General features: G+C 49.0%; 2 protein-coding genes across 4 annotated transcripts in view; one reads left to right on the top strand and one right to left on the bottom strand.

Annotated features, from left to right (window-relative positions):
• The window catches only part of LOC139259717 (N-myc-interactor-like), a 36,160-nt gene extending 35,850 nt beyond the window's left edge, over positions 1–310 (bottom strand). The window contains exon 1 of one of the 2 annotated variants that reach the window (XM_070875323.1): positions 118–310. The gene's annotated coding sequence lies outside the window, so the exon portion shown is untranslated. The remainder of the gene's footprint in view (positions 1–117) is intronic. The other variant, XM_070875322.1, reaches the window with a different exon arrangement.
• Positions 311–3,307: 2,997 nt separating this feature from the next.
• Positions 3,308–18,147, top strand: part of LOC139259718 (protein mono-ADP-ribosyltransferase PARP14-like) — a 175,451-nt gene continuing 160,611 nt past the window's right edge. For both annotated transcript variants that reach the window (XM_070875325.1, XM_070875324.1), the window contains exon 1: positions 3,308–3,384. The gene's annotated coding sequence lies outside the window, so the exon portion shown is untranslated. The remainder of the gene's footprint in view (positions 3,385–18,147) is intronic.

Here is an 18,147-nt window from a genome sequence, read left to right as displayed (position 1 = left end):
TCTCAATGTATATTCTGAATACTGAACCGTGGCCTTTATGTTGTGTAAAGCGAGCCTGTGTTTCAGCCAGCAGTATCTGAGAGGCTTTGGGAATCGGTGGAGTTCCAGTTTACTTACCTCGCACGTCCCGGGGCTGCGTTCCGCTCACCTCGCTGTATTGTGGTGAAGCGGTAACAATTTGTAACAACTGCACCTGGTTGATTTCTTTGGTAATACCGGCTGTTCGCACGGGCTCTTTCCACTGTTTGCTCTCAATTTACTTTCAGTTTCCAAAATGCCGCTTTCCTGCAAATCACCTGACCTGACTGCTGTGTGTTGTTTATTTTCATAGGGGGAGACAAATCGCTGCACAATTTTCATTCCCCACCAAAAATACGCCTGAACTGCCAGCATTGATCTGATCAGCACCAATGGCATATAGCTTGCAAATCCATTTAAACATGAGGCTAGAAATGACTATTGGTGTGAGATGGAAGAGCTGCCCTGTTCAATGATACCAGGAAGTGCAGTGCAGCGCAGCCCAGCCCATTGTTCCTGCTGAGGTTTCAGATACTGTATTGCCACTTGTGGGCACTTCAGCCAGTAAGACAACTGCTCAATCCGGAGCCAGTGAAGGTCAGCAAGCACAGGGCTGATGGGCAATTATAAATGTGGATGCGCGGTCCCTTTAACGGGCTGCGCGGCCCATTCAGAGTTTCCCGCATGCGTGGAATTTTACAGTGGAAAAGCCATTCCTGGGCTGCGTGGGACTGGCACACAGCTGCACAGCCGCACAGCTTAGAGGGAACGTTGGTGATGGGTGAACGGGACTTGGTGCGAGTTTGGACAAGGCAGCAGATTTTTGGATGACCTCAAGTTTATGGAGGGTAGAACATGGGATCCCCACTCGGAGTGCATTGTAATAGTCAAGTTTAGAGCTAATAAAGGCATAGGTTAGGGTTTCAGCAGCAGATAAATTGAGGCAGGGGTGAAGATAGGTGTATTTTAGTACTCAGTTAACTCTTGATTAAGGTAATTTCCAGATTCTGAAGGTGTGTTTAATATTAAGGAAAAGGGGAGGTGCAACGAGACCTGGGTGTCATGGTACATCAGTCATTGAAGGTTGGCATGCAGGTACAGCAGGCGGTTAAGAAAGCAAATGGCATGTTGGCCTTCATAGTGAGGGGATTTGAGTACAGGGGCAGGGAGGTGTTGCTACATTTGTACAGGGCCTTGGTGAGGTCACAGCTGGAGTATTGTGTACAGTTTTGGTCTCCTAACTTGAGGAAGGACATTCTTGCTATTGAGGGAGTGCAGCGAAGGTTCACCAGACTGATTCCCGGGATGGCGGGACTGACATATCAAGAAAGACTGGATCAACTGGGCTTGTATTCACTGGAGTTCAGAAGAATGAGAGGGGATCTCATAGAAACATTTAAAATTCTGATGGGTTTAGACAGGTTAGATGCCGGAAGAATGTTCCCAATGTTGGGGAAGTCCAGAACCAGGGGTCACAGTCTAAGGATAAGGGGTAAGCCATTTAGGACTGAGATGAGGAGAAACTTCTTCAGCCAGAGAGTGGTGAACCTGTGGAATTCTCTACCACAGAAAGTTGTTGAGGCTAATTCACTAAATATATTCAAAAAGGAGTTAGATATAGTCCTTACTACTAGGAGGATCAAGGGGTATGGCGGGAAAGCAGGAATGGGGTACTGAGGTTGCATGTTCAGCCATGAACTCATTGAATGGCAGTGCAGGCTCAAAGGGCCGAATGGCTTACTCCTGCATCTATTTTCTATGTTTCTATGTTTCTATCTAAGACAACATAGGTTCGTATTGTTAAACCAAAATGGGTCACACATGCAGGACACATTACAGGTCTGACTCACACATGTGTCCCAAAGAATAATCAGAAGGCATGAAGTGGAAGGAATGCAGGCAGCAGTAGTTAAGGAATTTGATCTATTCCAGGCCTTTATATTACTGCCACTTGTTGTTAGACCAGTATGACTCCGAAGTTCGAAAAACAGAGCAACTTGTTAAAAATTGTTGGGTAGAATTAGTTAAAAGAAATAGCAGCAAAGGAGGAATGGGAGGGAAGAAGCAGAGTAGGCGCATACCAAGAGTGACAGACGTGGTGAGGCATCTGAATGGAACTTGTTAAAATAGTAGAAACAAAGGGGCCGAAATTGCGGCCCCTAGGGGCGTGTATGAGGTGCACATGTGCCCGCAGAGGTTGTGCAAGTTCCGGATTTATGCACGTTCTGAAACCCAGATCTTGTGATCTGTCAAGCATTCTCTTGACAGATCGTACGAATCCAAAGGACAAGGGCCTACGTGAGTTCGGCCCAGCGAATGCTCTGGAAATTCTTACGCCTAGTAAAAGCAGGTAAGGTCTGCTTTTACCAGCGTAAGACTTGGAAAAAAAATGTAATCTTTCTTTAAAATATAAAATGGCATTTTAATTAATTTTAAATATGTAATTTTTTTAAATTTCATGTGTTTATGTATTTTTTAAGTGATTCCCATTCATACTTTTGAGGATTCCGTACAAACGAAAACCCCTTAAGTGTGAATGGTGATTCCCTTTTATTGGTTGGACCGGCCCACAATATCCCAGGGGCGCTTGTGAACCGCATGCTCCCCTAGGATACATGGCCCTCTACCCGCGGATACCCGGAGAGGCCCAGGAGCGCAAATCTATGAAGCTCCCAGACCACCAGGTAAATTCGTAAATTTTTTGCAGGTCGGAAGCATTCGTCTCCGACCGCAATTTCTACCCCAATGTGTGTTTTATGAGCTTATTGTATATGGTATATCAATTAGTTTTCAAATTTTGTATTTGCTTAGGCTCAATTCCAATCAGTTAATATCGATTTGCTAAATGTTTCTGGGATAGATTGATCTATTCCCTTTCCCCTTGGTATTATTTGTTCTGCATGCATGCTATCCACTGACTGATTGCAAGTTATAAAATCCAAAGTATTCATTGGAGTATTTGAAATATGACTTTATAAATATATTAAATTATCACAAGCACTGATGTCAAAGCAATGCATTAAGTGATTAAAAATGAACAATATCAGAGATGCCTTTTCTCTTTTTAATACCCCCACAACAGACCAGAGGTGGTGGACCTGTGCGAGAGTGGAGCTGGGAGCGGAGGCTGAGTAAATAAGTAGCGTGGCAGAGGAGGCCCGAGACCAGAGGCGGTGGACCTGTGCGAGAATGGAGCTGGGAGCGGAGGCTGAGTAAATAAGTAGCGTGGCAGAGGAGGCCCGAGACCGGTGGAGGTGGAACTGTGCGAGACCAGAGCAACTCAACAGAGGCAGAATTCGAAAGAATTACGTTAGAGTAAAAAAAATGACTTTGGCACAAGAGAAGGAGCTGATTGGTGAGTAGCCGGTGAGTGTTTTTTTAAAAAGTTTTTATTTCTGCTCAGTTAGTTCTTAGTCTAATAAATCGAGGCATGGCATGGCAGCTCAGTCCCATGGAATTAACATCCCGTGCCATGTGGGAAGTCCTGAATGCTTCTTGTGGCCTGGACGACCACATGTGCAAGAAGTGTCGGACGCTACAGCAGCTCGAGATCCATGTTTCGGAGCTTGAGCGGCAGTTGGAGTCACTGCAGTGTATCCGCGAGGCTGAGAACTTTGTGGATAACACGTTTCTAGAGGTGGTCACCCCACAGCTTAAGAGTGTGCAGGCAGAGAGGGAATGGGTGACTGCCAGACAGAAGAGGAGGACCAGGCAGGTAGTGTAGGAGTCCCCTGAGTGCATCTCGCTCTCCAACCAGTATTCTGTTCTGAGTACTGGTGGAGGTGATGGTACCTCTGGGGAGTGCAGCCAGAGCCAAGTCCACAGCACCACAGTTGGCTCAGCTGCACAGGGGGGGAGGAAGAAGAGTGGGAGAGCAATAGTGGTAGGGGATTCTATAGTTAGGGGAGCAGACAGATGTTTCTGCAGTTGCAGATGTGATTCTAGGATGGTATGTTGCCTCCCTGCTGCCAAGGTCAAGGATGTTACTGAGCAACTGCATGATATTCTGAGGGAGGAGGATGAACAGCCAGAAGTTGTGGTCCATATTGGTACCAATGACATAGGTAGAAAGAGGGATGTGGTCCCACAGGCAGATGTTAGGCAGCTAGAAGAGAGATTTAAAAAGCAGGACCTCAAAGGTAGTAATCTCCGAATTACTCCCGGTGTCACGTGCTAGTTTACATTTTTTTTAATTAGTTCCTGGGATGTGGACATCACTGGCAAGGCCAGCATTTATTGCCCATCTCTAATTGCTACCTTGAGAAGGTGGTGGTGAGCCGCTTTCTTGAACCGCTGTACTCCTTGTGGTGAAGGTTCTCCTACAGTGCTATTAGGGAGGGAGTTCCAGGATTTTGATCCAGTTACGATGAAGGAGAGGGATCTGGGGGTTCTTGTGCATGAAACGCAAAAAGTTAGCATGCAGGTACAGCAAGTAATCAGGAAGACAAATGGAATGCTGGCCTTTATTGCAAAGGGGAAGGAGTATAAAAGTAGAGACGTCATGCTCCAACTGTACAAGGTGTTGGTAAGACCACACCTGGAGTAGTGCGTACAGTTTTGGTCAATGTTCTAGTGGTAGGGAACAATATAGTCAGGGGAATAGATACTGTTCTCTGCAGCCATGACCGGGAGTTTCGAAGGCTGAGTTGCCTGAATAGTGCCTGAGTTAAGGATATCTCCTCATGGCTGGAGAAGAATTTGGAGGGGGAGGATCCAGTTGTCGTGGTCCACCTAGGAACCAACAACATAGGTAAAACTAGGAATGAGGTTCTCCTGAGAAAGTTTGAGGAGCTGGGGTCCAAATTAAAAAATAGAACCTGAAAGGTAATAATCTCTGGATCATTACCTGAGCCATGCGCAAATTGGCGTAGGGACAAGCAGATCAGAGAGTTAAATTTGTGGCTCAAAGAGTTGGGTAGGAGGAAGGAGTTTTGATTCATGGGGCATTGGCACCAGTACTGGGGAAAGAGAGAGCTGTTCCATTCGGGCAGCCTCCACTTAAACTGGGCTGGGACCAGTGTCCTGGCAAATCGAATAACTAGGGCTGTAAATAGGGCTTTAACCTAAAAAGAGGTAGAGGCGTCAGGTGAGGAGAAATTTAGAAATCTAAAGAGAAAAGTCAAGGCAATAGAGCAGTGTAGCAATTTTGCTAAAGATAAGTAGAGTGTGACAGGAAGTGACAGAGAGGGTGAAATTGCTCTGTGCCTTGATTGGGGATGGTAACCTGCTCGGGGCGGGACTTCCTGCACCCAGCATGGAAGTCCCGCCTGGTTGCTGAATTGGGCTTACCCGTCCCTCAAAGGAAGTGGAGTGCAATCTCGCACGTTCCGCTTCCTGATGGGGCAGAACCAGTGGCGCTAACGGGGCATGAGTGGGAATGCTACGTGGATGCTCCATGTAGCGCCTACGTGCTTCAACGCCTCCGCAAGGCCTCTGATGGCCTCCAGTGGACCACCGAGGCAGTGTGCGATCGAGGCTGCAGCCCGGCATTGAAAATGGAGTGCCAGGTTGCATGATGGCGGCCCGGACCATGTTCATGAGCAAGTATTGGAGCCGACCCGAGAGACAGTAAAATGGCAAAGATGGTGACCTCGCCTTTAACTTCCGCCCTGCGAGCGGAAGTCGGCCAGATTCACGATCCGCAAAGCTGGCGCTGACAACCGCTCGCACCAGCCTCGCGGGCTGTGGGGCAATATCCCCTGCAAGGCGGAAAGGGGTCGGCGCGCCGCGCTGAGGGATTGCCGTGCACGGCGATGACGTCATCACCGGTTGTGCGGCAACCCAGGGCGCTAACCACGGGGTGAGGCGCTGCCCTGCCTGCACCTCCGCAAACTCCCAGGCAATTTCCTGGGAGCTGGTAGCAAATTACTGCAAACGCTGGAATCTGAAATAAAAACCGAAAACGCTGGAAATCACGGCAGATCAGGCAGCATTTGTGGAGAGAAAAACAAAGTTAGCATTTCAGGTCGATGACCCTTTGTCAGAACTGGCGAATGTTCAAAATGAACAGATTGTTAAGGAGCACTGAAAGGGGGAAAGGAGGAAAGAAGAAAAAGGAAGGTCTGTGATAGGGTAGTGGACAAGAGAGATTAGAGAGATAAAAGGGATGATGGGCCGACTTGAGATGTTAATGGCAGAAGTTTAAAAAAGGTTAGCCTAGATAGGGTGTGAATGGCAGAATAATTACCAGCTGCCATGGGAGACAGAGAGAAACAAATTACGTAAGATCGGGGGTGCGGGAAGAGAGCCAAATATGGATTAAGGATAGTATTAGATTTAAAGAAGAGGCTTATAATGTTGCGAAGACTAAGTAAGTCTAAGGATTGGGAAAGCTTTATTTACTTGCATAACAAGCAAATGATGACCAAAAAATTGATAAAGAGGGAGCAAATAGAATGAGTAAACTGGCAAGAAATATAAAATCAGATTGTAAGAGCTTCCACAAGTATGTAAAAAAGGTAGAGTGTAGCAACAGTGTTAGTTCCTTAGAGGCTGAGGCAGGTGAAATTATAATGGGAAATAAGAAAATGGCAGACTTTAAACACTGTAAGTGGCTTCCCTGAAGTGTTTTCAACACAGCCCCACGTTACATTAGTTCTAGACCTGGGAGGGATGACTGTACTGAACAGATGAATGAGTCACGGACAAATACCTCGGTCTCAACCGTCAATGCTTTATTAAAGCTTCCTGAACACAGCAAAACTACAAATAAATACAGTGACGATGCAGTATGGTCCAATACCCTAGCGTGTCTAAACCACTCCATCGCGAAGTACCCAACGTCGAAACCCTCTGCTCGGATCCACAGTATACCACCGAATCTGTACCGACCGGCTGGGCGTCCCCTATGGTCCTTGCAGCAAAACCTCCCCGCTAAAACCCTTACTAAGGCTTGGTTGGAAGAACACACGACACCTCCTCACACAGTGGCTGTGATCTTAAAGATGCATGGGCAGCAATGATGCTCACAATTTGTTGGCTTACTTGCTGCTTCTCCCAGTGAAAACGTGTATCTTCTGGTTCTGTACTGTCTATAGTATCCAAGTCCCAGTCTCGAGATTTGTTTCACAGTTGAATAGCAATGCTCTGGTTGCTCTTTGGTGGTTTCTTCCCTCCGTCCCAGATGGAGTGCTCGGTCCTTGTGGAGGTGAAGCAAGCGAGAGCAAAAGAGAGAGAGATGGCCACGCGGCCACCTTTTATATCCAAAGTCTGTTTGCTTCTTCTGGCCAAATAAAGTTTTCCTTGTTTCGAGGCTTCTGTCTGAATGGCCCATGTGTATTCCAGTGATGGCTGGGGATAGGTTTTCACTTCCAACCGGTCTGGAGCTTAATGGCTTTCTTTTGTTCTGGTCTCCCGCCTCTCGGGATTATCTCATCCAGGTAATGGCTTGATCACTGACCAGTTTACATCTCTGACGAGTTCACATTGCTTAACAATGGATCCTCCATCTTTGCCCATTACCAGTGATGAGTTGTCTTCTCCTGGCCATTGTAACTTGTACCAGACCAACCCCGCCCATCAGATGTGGATTTTTCGTGTACAACATGGAAAAATACCTGCGACCCTCCCAGAACAGGGGCTGCCAGCTCTTTTCTGCAGTGGGAAATATTAAAACTCAATGTCCAGATAATGCCCAACAATCCTTGGGGAGCCGATGCCTACAGTCCCCCCTATGATATTTCAAGAGTCTTTCTAGAACAATCAATGTCCGCTGGTGAACAAGCATCGTGGTTCCCAACCAATCCTATCCTTTTTACTTCTAAAATACCCCGAATATATGTCCCCGAAATACAACCGTGTACCGCACTGTTACCACATATATACAGAAAGTTACATTCAAGGTTCGTTAAATATGGCCTCCCATCGACTCCGGAGCGCCTGACTTCTCTTTTTACAAGAAATACACAACAGGTATATCACAATCAAAAACTGTACAATGATGAGAGCATGTGAGCATATCTGGATCCACGGAGGAACCTCCACACTTATACCAAGGCCACACCAGGGCGGGGAATTTATCCCTTTAATTCTTTCCCCTAGTCCCGGTCTGCTGTTCCAGTGTTAAATAATGTTTTTGGGATAGCTCGACGGCCTTTAATAACGTTGTTAGGTGTTCCAGCAGAAAAGGAATCTGATCCCTGAACTGGGTAATGTACTGTTGCAGGTTTGGGATCGTGTTGTTTACTGTAATGTGTACCGTGGATGGTTCTGAGATCGGAATAATACGTCCCTGTGCCACTTGAACTTCGGCGTGGGGTTTGAAGCAGAAAGTGCTGTCGATGACTGGACACCAAGTGTCCCGGTACACTCGATACCGGTCCACACTCGTGGTTACGCAGTGTGACCCGTTGCCCAAATATGCTACCTGAGGTGGAACGTGGCTCTTGGCCCTCACCTCCTAGGTGCAATTGATGGACTCTCGACTCTTGGATTCAAACCCGCACTCTGGCCGATCGAACGTGCTCAAATGCTGGGGACACAATATGATGTGTGCACCCCTGCTCTGGCACCCCTAGAGGTCAGTGCCGGTCATGGCGTGCTCTCACTTTATAACAAACGGTGGGACCGCATAATACCGCATGTGCACCCGTTCCCATATGACCCCAATGTTCTCCACCCTGTACACCGACATTGGTTGTGATGTCCCGCCCATTACCGGCATACGCAACACTATTCCCATGATTGTGTGGTTGGACTGACCACAATCCACTGGGACTGGGTAGGCTTCGGAGGCTAGACAGAGCTGACACGGGCTCATCGAATTACTCTACGGGCTGAGCGCTGCGAGGTGCCGGTTGCTGATCCATGACGGAACGTGACCTTGTTAGAGGCCCTTGCTTAGCAATCAGGCACCGTACAACTCGTACACTTTGTTTCGTGCTGCCTGCGCCGAGGCATTCCTGTCCTCCATATTAATGCATTTACAGTCTTTGCGTGTGTCTCCAGCTCTGCAATAACCTCCTTTAAATGGACATTCATTAACTGATCGTCCTCTAACTCCGACCCTACCACCGCGTTCCCTTCCCCCAGGATTTTCCGCAGCTGATCCTTTAAACCACTGATCTGTATCTGCAGCTGCATACTATTGACGAGAGATCTACCCGTGCTAAACGCCGTAGTGACATCATTGAGCACCCCTTGCCTCCCTGGACTAATGTTATCATACACTCCCATGTCGTATAACTTTTCCCAACTCACATCCCCGTAACTGAGTTCAAAGAACTGGCGGAACATTTCTTTAATGAGCGCCTCATGCAGCTGCTCAGTTTCTTTTGGACATCACTCGGGCAGATGTACCCCGGTTAAATTTAAAATGACCGATGCAACCGCATAATGCACTCCCTGGGATAAAACCTTTCCAGTCGGGACTAAAACTAAACCATTCCCTGGGCCTGGTGTGGTGGCGGGACACCTAACTTCTGTCGCCTGTACCGGTGGGGCTGTGGGCAGGGGCTTCCTCTTGTGTGCTACATGTTCAGTGGCATTTATTATGTTGGGAGGGTCTGGGATCACGCAAGAGTCCATACTCCGAACCTATCTGATCCCAGCCCCGACGTCCTGCCATTGCCGCGAAAAGGCAAGCGACACACACCCGCTGGGCAGATCCGCTCCGACCCCCACATACACACATAAATTCCCTGTTTCTCCTTCCACCACTTGTCCCAGCACACTTCCACTCCCCCCTTTGACCCTGTGATCTGTCGGTACGTATCGTTCCCCAGTCGTTCCCAGTCCGCTGTCTGGTTCCCCGTGTCCTGACTCAATTTCCTGAGCCACCACCACCGTCCCAGGGGAATGTGTCCCTTGCACTTCAAGCATACGCACTTGTCCTCGGTCACCCAAACCCGCGTGGCTGTGACCTTCAGTCTGGGACACAGTATGGAAGCCTCCCCGTATGTGAACCCGGCGTGGCTGGAGTAATTCGCGACTTCGACCCCAGCCACCCTGACCACCTTCCCTCGTGGAAGAAGGCTGCCATCCCGTCCGTGTCCACTGGCCTACCCCCCTGTGTCATGGTGGGTCCGTTCCCCCCAGTACATCCATAGAGGAAGGACAACTCGGTGTCCCCTCTCCTGCTGTACCCTGTTCCGGCCAAGCTCCAAAGAACGATTACCAGGGTTGTCTCCATCTTTCTCTCGGCTTCCTGTGAAGATACAAAGAAGCGACAACCTTTCTGTGAGAAGGTGTACCTCCACAGGTCTGTAAAACACAAAACTGAGAAGGAAACTATATATACCGCCACCCGTCTCGTGGTGGCCCCACTAGGTCTCGACGACCCTGGGCCTTTTACGCCTCCTCAGTGGTGTGTAAGGAGGCGACCACGGCGCTCTCGGCCATGAGATCCTGCTCCTCCTAGCCACTACCACCACGGGCTCCTCATTGTCCTAAACTATGGGAGGAAGACCCGCGTCCACCATGCTGTATACAGCGCCTTGGTGCTTCTTTCTGTTTCTCGCTCTTTCCCCCGGGTTAAACAACTTGCAGTGGTTCACATGGAACCACTTCGTGCACTTCGGAAGCTTAACCGCATACATCATGGGACTGGCCATATCTATGATGCTGTAGGGTCCCACCCGAATGTAATTGTAGACCATGACCTGATTCCCTGCCTCCACTCGTGGGTTCTCCGGGGCTCGAGCAGCAACCGATTGTTCCGGTGCTGCTTCCCCATGTTGCTGGCAACTTGCCAATGAATCTGTTTCAAGTGCTCAAACAGATTCTTGATAAACTTGTCCCGGTTTACCTCTCTCACCTGCCCCGCTGTGAGAACCGGCGCCCGAACATGGGTGGGAGTGCGCATGACCCTACCAGTCATGAGCTCATGCGCGGAATACCCTGTGCTTCTGGAGATGCTAGCTCGGACCCCCATCAGACAAACGGCAGGACCTCAACCCACTTTTTCGAGGACTGTTCTGTTTCCTTTCTTTGATGGTCCAATTAAGTCACTCCACAAACCCCGATGACTGTGGGTTGTGAGCCACATGCCATTTCCCTTCTATCCCTAGCACTTTCAAGGTAGCCTGCATGACCTGCCCTGTGAAGTGGCTCCCCCGGTCGGAATCCACGATCTGCGGCAGTCCCCACCTATCGAACACTTCCCTCATCAAGATCTTCTCGTCGCCAGTGCTGTAGCTGATCGGCAAGGGAAGGCTTCAACCCACTTCGAGAAAATGTCCACTAGGACCAAACAGTACTTGTAACCCCCTTTGCGATGGGCAATGGCCCGATGTAATCGACCTGTACCGACTGCCATGGTCCCTCAACCCTTCTCGTGTGTCCCATCGGAACCTTTCTTTTCTGGGGATTGGGGTTGTTTGCTGTGCACACCAGACAGTCTACGCAAAAATTGCGGACATCCTCAGTTGCGGCCACGATCTTGCTTGTTCTACCCTCTGCCAGGTAGTCTCCGGCTCTGGGTGTCCCGCTCCTGGGCCCCCGTGGGCTATCTGGAGGAATTCCCTCTGGTGCTGTTCTGGAACCACCCACTGGTCTCCCCTGAAAAGTATTCCCTGCTTTAAAGTAATGCCCGCTACCCCGAACGGGCCTTCTACCTTTTCTCCCCTAGCCAGCTGCTCCAGGACAACCTTGAGGACGGGATCCTGTGCCTGGACTTTCCTCAAGTCCGGGGCCAACGCTACCCCTCCACTCTCTTTGTCCTGGATCGCTGCTACTGGGCTGGACCCGTATGGGTCCCAAAACTCTCCTGTTTTGGCTCCCTCCTTGGCTAACTCATCAACCTTTTGGTTACCTTCCCCTCTGGGCTCTGTCTTGGAATGGGCCTTTACTTTTGAATGTAATGGCTTCCCTGGGTTCCCGTGGCCTTTAAGATCCTTTGCAACAGTGGTTTGGTTGCTAAGGGCTTCCCGTCTGCAGATGTGAAACTGCAACGAGACAAGATGGCCAAGTATTTGGTGCACGAATTGCATGTGAACATGGAATCCAAGCAGATGGTGTATGGGGTCGGGGACTCGTTGGCGTGGGTAATGATGTATACCACCACCGATAGTTCGGCGTGCTGAGCGCTCAGGGTGCTCGGGAGTTTAATGGTCCTTGCAATGCCTGCCGTCGGGTCATAAATCCCGCACCCAGTGAAACACTCCCCTGCTACCACCGAACTGGATCCGTCGACATAAATTTTGCAGCCCGTGGGGTGTAACCCGGCCCGAAATCCTATGTCTACTTCCCATACTCCCTCTACCGAATACTTATGGGCCGCCCCTGCATAGGCCATATTAGCAGCTAGCTTGGGCTCACATAGACCTCGCACTCTCAGATTCATCTGTGAGAGCAACAAAGTCCAGTGAGCGATGCGATCTAGCAACATCTGAGTGGGGGTATGGTGGGTCAGTCGAATGGTCTGGGATGACTCCAGGAAGAGCTGGGAGCGATCCTAGTAAAAGATCCTCTCGGAATGAGTGATCACAGTATGGTTGAATTTGTAATACAGATTGAGGGTGAAGAAGTAGTGTCTCAAACGAGCGTACTATGCTTAAACAAAGGGGACTACAGTGGGATGAGGTCAGAGTTGGCTAGTAGGCTGGAAACACAGACTAAACGGTGGCACAATTGAGGAACAGTGGAGGACTTTTAAGGAGCTCTTTCATAGTGCTCAACAAAAATATATTCCAGTGAAAAAGAAGGGCGGTAAGAAAAGGGATAACCAGCCGTGGATAACCAAGGAAATAAAGGAGAGTATCAAATTAAAAACCAATGCGTATAAGATGGCCAAGGTTAGTGGGAAACTAGCAGATTGGGAAAATTTTAAACGACAGCAAAGAATGACTAAGAAAGCAATAAAGAAAGGAAAGATAGATTACGAAAGTAAACTTGCGCAAAACATAAAAAGATAGTAAAAGCTTTTACCGATATATAAAACAGAAAAGAGTGACTAAAGTAAATGTTGGTCCCTTCGAAGATGAGAAGGGGGATTTAATAATGGGAAATGTGGAAATGGCTGAGACCTTAAACAATTATTTTGCTTCGGTCTTCATAGTGGAAGACACAAAAACCATGCCAAAAATTGCTGGTCACGGGAATGTGGGAAGGGAGGACCTTGAGATAATCACTATCACTAGGGGGGTAGTGCTGGACAGGCTAATGGGACTCAAGGTAGACAAGTCCCCTGGTCCTGATGAAATGCATCTCAGGGTATTAAAAGAGATGGCGGAAGTTATAGTAGATGCATTCGTTATAATCTACCAAAATTCTCTGGACTCTGGGGAGGTACCAGCGGATTGGAAAGCAGCTAATGTAACGCCTCTGTTGAAAAAAGGGGGCAGACAAAAGATAGGTAACCATAGGCCGGTTAGTTTAACATCTGTAGTGGGGACAATGCTTGAAGTTATCATTAAGGAAGAAATAGCGGGACATCTAGATAGGAATAGTGCAATCAAGCAGACGCAACATAGATTCATAAAGGGGAAATCATGTTTAACTAATTTACTGGAATTCTTTGAGGATATAACGAGCATGGTAGATAGAGGTGTACCGATGGATGTGGTGTATTTAGATTTCCAAAAGGCATTCGATAAGGTGCCACACAAAAGGTTACTGCAGAAGATAAAGGTACGCGGAGTCAGAGGAGATGTATTAGCATGGATCGAGAATTGGCTGGCTAACAGAAAGCAGAGAGTTGGGATAAATGGGTCCTTTTCGGGTTGAAAATCGGTGATTAGTGGTGTGCCACAGGGATCGGTGCTGGGACCAGAACTGTTTGCAATATACATAGATGACCTGGAAGAGGGGACAGAGTATTGTGTAACAAAATTTGCAGATGACACAAAGATTAGTGGGAAAGCGGGTTGTGTAGAGGCTGCAAAGAGATTTAGATAGGTTAAGCGAATGGGCTAAGGTTTGGCAGATGGAATACAATGTCGGAAAATGTGAGGTCATCCACCTTGGAAAAAAAAACAATAAAAGGGAATATTATTTGAATGGGGAGAAATTACAACATGCTGCTGTGCAGAGGGACCTGGGGGCCCTTGTGAATGAATCCCAAAAAGTTAGTTTGCAGGTGCAGCAGGTAATCAGGAAGGCGAATGGAATGTTGGCCTTCATTGCGAGAGGGATGGAGTACAAAAACAGGGAGGTCCTGCTGCAACTGTACAGGGTATTGGTGAGGCCGCACCTGGAGTACTGCGTGCAGTTTTGGTCGCCTTACTTAAGGAAGGATATACTAGCTTTGGAGGGGATACAGAGATGATTCTCTAGGCTGATTCCGGAGATGAGGGGGTTACCTTATGATGATAGATTGAGTAGACTGGGTCTTTACTCGTTGGCGTTCAGAAGGGTGAGGGGTGATCTTATAGAAACATTTAAAATAATGAAAGGGATAGACAAGATAGAGGCAGATAAGTTGTTTCCACTGGTCAGGGAGACGAGAACTAGGGGGCACAGCCTCAAAATACGGGGGAGCCAATTTAAAACCGAGTTGAGAAGGAATTTCTTCTCCCAGAGGGTTGTGAATCTGTGGAATTCTCTGCCCAAGGAAGCAGTTGAGGCTAGCTCATTGAATGTATTCAAATCACAGATAGATAGATTTTTAACCAATAAGGGAATTAAGGGTTACGGGGAGCGGGCGGGTAAGTGGAACTGAGTCCACGGCCAGATCAGCCATGATCTTGTTGAATGGCGGAGCAGGCTCGAGGGGCTAGATGGCCTACTCCTGTTCCTAATTCTTATGCTCTTATGTTCTATTATGTTCACGGCCCAATGTGTGGCAAGGAGATGCCTCTCGCAATTGGAGTACCCCCGTTCTACATCTGTGAGCACTCTTGAGGAGTACGCCACGAGTCGCAGCTTGCCGTGCTGCTTCTGGAGCAACACCACGCTCAAGCTGTCCCCGCTGGCTGTTACTTCTAAAAAGAAGTCCTCCCCACCATTAATTGCCCCTAGTGCGGGTGCCGTCTGCAGGTCTCCCTTCAGATGATTGAACGCCGTCGTGCAGTACTCATCCCAATCCCATCCAACTCCCTTGTGGAGGAGCCGAAGTAGAGGGGCTGCTGTGGTGGTGCAGTCTTCTATGAAGTCCCTGCAGTAACCCGTGAGCCCCAGGAAGGATCTCACCCCCATCACGGTCGTCAGGGCTGGTAACTCCTGTCCCACCTTCCGCTTGGCCCCATCTATGGCCCTCTCCCCAGTTCACACAGTCAGCCCGAGGAATGTTACTTCCTTCTGACCGATCTGTGCTTTCTTGGGATTGACCTTGAACCTGGTGTCCTTCAACAGCTCCAGCAGCGGACCATGCTCCTCCCCCTCGTCGGAGAACAAAAGCACGTCATTTACATACTGCACCAACTGCTGAGGCCTGCTGAAACCCTTTAAATTGTTGGCCATACATTGGGGAAAAATGGAGGGGCTGTTCTGGAAACCCTGGGGAAAGCATGTCCAGGTATACTGTTGCCCTTTAAATGTGAAGGCGAACTTGTACTGGTACTCCCTTTTGAGGGGAATTGACCAGAACCCATTTGATATATCCAGCACCGTGAATGTGGTCGCGGATGCTGGAATGCTCCCTATCAGGTCGGCTACGGCTGCGACAGTGGGCGTGCAAACTGGGATGTTCTTGTTGAGCACCCGATAGTCCACGCTGGCCCTCCATGACTAGTCCAGTTTCCGAACCGGCCAAAGTGGTAAGTTCACGTGTGTGGCTTTGGGCCTCACACCTCCTGGGCTACCAGGGATCCCAATGCCGTCTCTAAGTCGGCCTCTGCCTCCCGAGGTGCTGGCTATTTCGAATGGGTTCTGTTTCTGCGGCCAGGTCATAGGGTCTCCTTGTACCCTGACTTCTACCCATCCCCCAACCACAGTCGTGTTTGTGTGTGGCGAACGATGCGAGATTGTCCCGCACGTAAGCCTGGTACTCGGCCAAGGTAGTATTAACCAATTGCTCTAGATCATAACTACCCTTCGGCTTCATCGTACACACTGTGTCTTTACCCTTCCTATGATTCTATGGGCTAGCAAAAAAATCTGCCCCTCGGACTCCTGACCCCAGCTGCTCCCATTTCAGCAGGACGCACTTCCATTTTGCTTGGAGTGATCCTAAATCGATGGCTAGTGGCCTGAAGATCGACCCCGCCTGCTTTTTCCCTGTGAACCCCAACAGACTGTGTGCAACCATGCCAAACAAAAGTGAGGTAGTCGGATCATTTGTGTGAATCATCGTGCTGGAAGCTCCGGTGCCCAACAAATAATTCCCTACTATCCTCTCCACCCCCATCTTCACACAAGGTTTCTTCCACTCGTCATAAATGAGTGGACACAGGTACTCAGGCTGGGCAACTCGCTAGTCAGTGTGCTGGTTTACCGGAGCGGTCGGGATGCTAAGAGGCTGCAGGGTGACTTGGATAGGTTAGGTGAGTGGGCAAATGCATGGTAGATGCAGTATAATATGGATAAATATGAGGTTATCCACTTTGGTGGTGAAAACAGGAAGACAGAATATTATCTGAATGGTGGATTCGGAAAAGGGGAGGTGCAACGAGACCTGGGTGTCATGGTACATCAGTCATTGAAGGTTGGCATGCAACTACAGCAGGCGGTGAAGAAGGCAAATGGCATGTTGGCCTTCATAGCGAGAGGATTTGAGTACAGCGGCAGGGAGGTGTTGCTACAGTTGTACAGGGCCTTGGTGAGGCCATCCCTGGAATATTGTGTTCAGTTTTGGTCTCCTAATCTGAGGAAGGACGTTCTTGCTATTGAGGGAGTACAGCAAAGGTTCACCAGACTGATTCCTGGGATAGCAGGACTGACATATGAGGAAAGACTGGATCAACAGGGCTTGTATCCACTGGAGTTTAGAAGAATGAGAGGGGATCTCATAGAAACATATAAAATTCTGATGGGATTGGACAGGAAGAATGTTCCCATTGCTGAGGAGTTCCAGAACCAGTCTAAGAATAAGGGGTAAGCCATTTAGGACCGAGATGAGGAGAAACTTCTTCACTCAGAGAGTGGTTAACCTGTGGAATTCCCTACCGCAGAGAGTTGTTGATGCCAGTTCGTTAGATATATTCAAAAGGGAGTTAAATATGGCTCTTACGGCCAAAGGGATCAAGGAGTATAGAGAGAAAGCAGGAAAAGGGTACTGAGGTTGAATGATCAGTCATGATCTTATTGAATGGCGGTGCAGGCTTGAAGGGCTGAATGGCCTACTCCTGCACCTAATTTCTATGTTTCTATGACTTCTCTGCTCACCACAACGTCTATCCTCCCCTGCTCCGGCATGAAAACTGTTCGAAGGGCGGCCGCCAGAACCTTGAATTGTTCGGTGTTTGGCCCCTTCGCCTCAACAGGTTTCGCCACGGGCGTCGGAGGATCCTCTTTTTCACTTGCCCCTTCCTCAGGGCTGGGCAGTCTTTCCTCCAGTGGCCCGGCTTCCCACACCCGAAACACGTCCTAACGCTCTCTGAGCTACCCCCTTCCTGGCGCCATTCCCTTTTACTACTCACACTGGGCTTTATCTCGTGAACCTTCCCTTTAACTGCTTTGACCTCCCCCTCCATGCCGGCCTTGAATGCCCAACTCATGTGACGGAGCACACCGGCTTCTGTATTCTGGAGATCCTCAGGGTCAAACGAGTTCTCGGACTTTACCCTAATCCGGGGCAAACTCTTTGACACTTGGGTCCTGAGTCAATGGTTCCTTGGCTCCCCCTGCAACTGCGCCCAGTCCAGCACTCTATTACAGGCTTTATTGTAGTCCGGCCAGAGCCGGTCTGCAAAAGCCTGAAGTGCTGTCCCAACCAGTTGCGGCGTCCTTTCCACCCTGGAGAATGGACTACTTTGGCGCGACCCATGGTTCTTAGGATTTCCTCCTTTAAGCCCTCTATGGTTCCCTGTCCCCTCTTGCTTTCAGCAGATGGGGCCTGATACACCTTCCCTCCAGGAAAAATAATCGCCGCTTCGTTACACCCATTAATCCCTCCCACCTGTTCCACCTCCATGAAGTGGACCGATGGGTCTCCTTCGTTGGTAAGCTTGGACACCCCTGAAATCATATTTTGCAGCTGTGGGGTTGTGAATGGGACCACAAAATCGCTTTGCAGCGCCCCCTGGCGTACCGTATTTCCACTGCCATATGGGATAAATGGGGCTGGGCACCTCTGGTGGAGGTAGTGTGTCCCTG

Source organism: Pristiophorus japonicus, chromosome 3, assembly GCF_044704955.1.
Source record: "Pristiophorus japonicus isolate sPriJap1 chromosome 3, sPriJap1.hap1, whole genome shotgun sequence".
Classification (NCBI taxonomy): Eukaryota; Metazoa; Chordata; class Chondrichthyes; family Pristiophoridae; genus Pristiophorus; species Pristiophorus japonicus.
The sequence above is the reverse complement of the archived record's forward strand: the minus strand, read 5'-3'. Positions and strand labels throughout refer to the sequence as shown.